Source organism: Monopterus albus, unplaced genomic scaffold (assembly GCF_001952655.1).
Source record: "Monopterus albus unplaced genomic scaffold, M_albus_1.0 scaffold1946.1, whole genome shotgun sequence".
In the NCBI taxonomy this organism is placed as follows: domain Eukaryota; kingdom Metazoa; phylum Chordata; class Actinopteri; order Synbranchiformes; family Synbranchidae; genus Monopterus; species Monopterus albus.
Genome location: NW_018129821.1, coordinates 1 through 2,610, shown reverse-complemented (window position 1 = coordinate 2,610; position 2,610 = coordinate 1). Strand labels below are relative to the sequence as shown.

General features: G+C 43.6%; 1 long non-coding RNA gene across 1 annotated transcript; it reads left to right on the top strand.

Moving 5' to 3' along the window:
* Positions 1–1,485, top strand: LOC109953906 (uncharacterized). The gene is made up of 5 exons (XR_002273997.1): positions 1–20; positions 396–474; positions 550–610; positions 950–1,179; positions 1,267–1,485. It is a non-coding gene; the product is annotated as an uncharacterized LOC109953906 (long non-coding RNA).
* Positions 1,486–2,610: the final 1,125 nt, after the last annotated feature.

Here is a 2,610-nt window from a genome sequence, read left to right as displayed (position 1 = left end):
ACATCTGACTGTTGCAGCAGGTGAGTCGGCTACATGCACCTGTTTACTGTTACAGTCACTCTACCAGTGTTGGAGCCAGTAGACGTCCTTGACACTTGACCTGATCTTAACAAAGGTAAAACTGTCTCTAACCTACTTAAACATACAGTAACACAGTTAATAAAATGTGCACTTCTGACCTTATGCAGATGTGTGACCTCAGGAAATGAGCAGCCAAACAACAAATGCAGGTGTTTTCATACAGGGCACAAGGCGTCACTGAATGATTCAAGTTTGAAATGATTCTCTACACAACTACACAGCTATGGGAGGTTTAGGAACAAAGCATTAAGCTGTAACTACTTAAACACCCTGTATTTCCCTAATATGGTCGGTGTTTCCATCTGATTAACCAGGTGCAGTGAAAGCAGCTGCCGGAGCAATCACAGCTGTTCTACTGGCCGTCATACTCCTCGCTGTCTTCCTGTGGGTTAGGTGAGCTATAACACTAGTGCATGTGTTCCCTGAATGTATTAATTAATTCACTGAATTGTTTGTCCTCCTGTCCAGAAGAAAGAAGTCCTTCTCACAACAGTGTAGACGTGGTGAGAGACCTGACAACAAAGCACAGGTGAGAGAACTGGACTGTTGCATTGGTTTGTCTCAGCTGTTCAGGTTCAGCTAAACATAATCTAAAATGTTGATCTCTCAGATGGTGGCACATTGTTGAAGAGTTAAACTGAGCACACAGGATCCATCTAAACATGTTTGGATGTTTTAAACAAGTCATATAAAGCAGCGTTTGAATATCACTGCCCTCTGCTGGTGACCAGTGGGGATTGCAGCAGCCAAAACACTGATCTCAAGCCTCTGAGCCACAGTTGTCTGGCACAAAAGTGCATCAAGTATTGTGCCCAGAACCTCTCAGGTAGTCACTGTAATCTTTCTTCGTGCCTTTTGTCTCCGTCAGCCGGACGTGGCTCCAGTGTACGACACCCCGTCAGCCACAGCGCAGAGACAACCAGCAGAACAGCAGGACTACCTCCACTACGCCAGTGTCTGCTTCTCTCAGACCCAGGAAGACGCTCTCTACTCCAACATCAGGCCAGCTGTGTCCCATACACAGACAGAGGAAGAGGAGGAGAAGGATGGTGTTGAATACACTACTGTCAGATGTGTCAGTGCCTGTAGTGGCCCAGGGTGAGCGGCTCCTCTCACATGAACATCACTGTGTACTCACTGGGTAAGAAACCGACTGTGTGAACGCCTCGTTTTTCCCTTCCACAGAACAAGACATCAAGATGGTGGGGAGGATTCGTTTGCACTGTACAGCACAGTCAACAAAACCTAGAAGAACACACCATGTATGTGTCGTAATTGACAGTAAACGTGGTCATCTCTAAGCAGGTAGCCGCACCGTCGGAAACTGTGCACGGACAAGGTCAGGAATGCAGCATCAAGGCAGCCGTCAAAAATAAACAGCAGCACATGTAGGATATGTAAAAACTGTTTTGTTTACAGCTTTTTAGAGATGACTCAAATGACAAAACATCCCATTTAACCACTTACTGGAGTCTGGTCATGGAGAAAGGTTTGGTTTTTGTCCACCTGCACATCCAAATGTCACCAGGGTCTTTAGTTCTTTACTTTCTTTACTTTTGTATTTTGTGTGAACTGAGCCTTTAATGCAAGTTAGCACTTAAAAATATACTTAACATTTTTGTACAGTTTATTGCAAGGATGAAATAAAATACTCCAAACTAAATGACCACAGATTAAACTAACACACCTGTTTTCCCCTGTGGTGCCATGACACAAAGAACTTCACCGGCTGAATCCATATAGTCATATTTTTAGTTTGCTAGCTTTATTTAGATTGGAAAAAAAACCTAATATAAAACACATTAGCAGCTTATACAGTAATGAGCTGATGAAAATGAAGTAGACGTTATGAAACGGGTCCAGTTTCTCTCCAGCTTCAGCAGATGTGATGATTGAGCCTCTTTGGTTCTGCAGGGCTGTCGCTGGGGAACGTTCATGGCTAACTGGGTTTATTATGATTCAAATACACTTACTAGATTTTTATTTTATTATTGTGCAGTGAATAGTTTATTTAAATCATTCTGCATTCGTTCATCTCTTCAGTGAAATGTTAATCCCTGTGATCTGAATCTGTCTGACTTAGAAAAGGACGCAACTGTGTTAGTGTTCTTAAAGTACAAACAAACGCTGGTAAAAATGTTCAGTCAAGTCACACCAGTCTGTCCCACTCTTTTGCATAGATCGTAAATGGTCTTATACTTGTATAGCGCCTTTCTATGCTTTTACAGCACACTCAAAGTGCTTTCACATTATTCGGCTATTCACCCTCTCAAGCACTCACACACCGGTGACATCACCGGGAGTAACTGTGGGTTCAGTGTCTTGCTCAAGGACACTTCAACATGTTGACTGGACAAGCCGGGAATCGAACCGCTAATCCTCCGGATAGGAAACGACCTGCTCTACCTCCTGAGCCACAGCTGCCCATAGACATCCATAAACTGTTTTGCTCCAGCTTGGTATTTACTGACCTCACATGTTCATGTAAAGAGGAAGCTGAACAAAGTGTTGACAGCCTGATCCATCTCC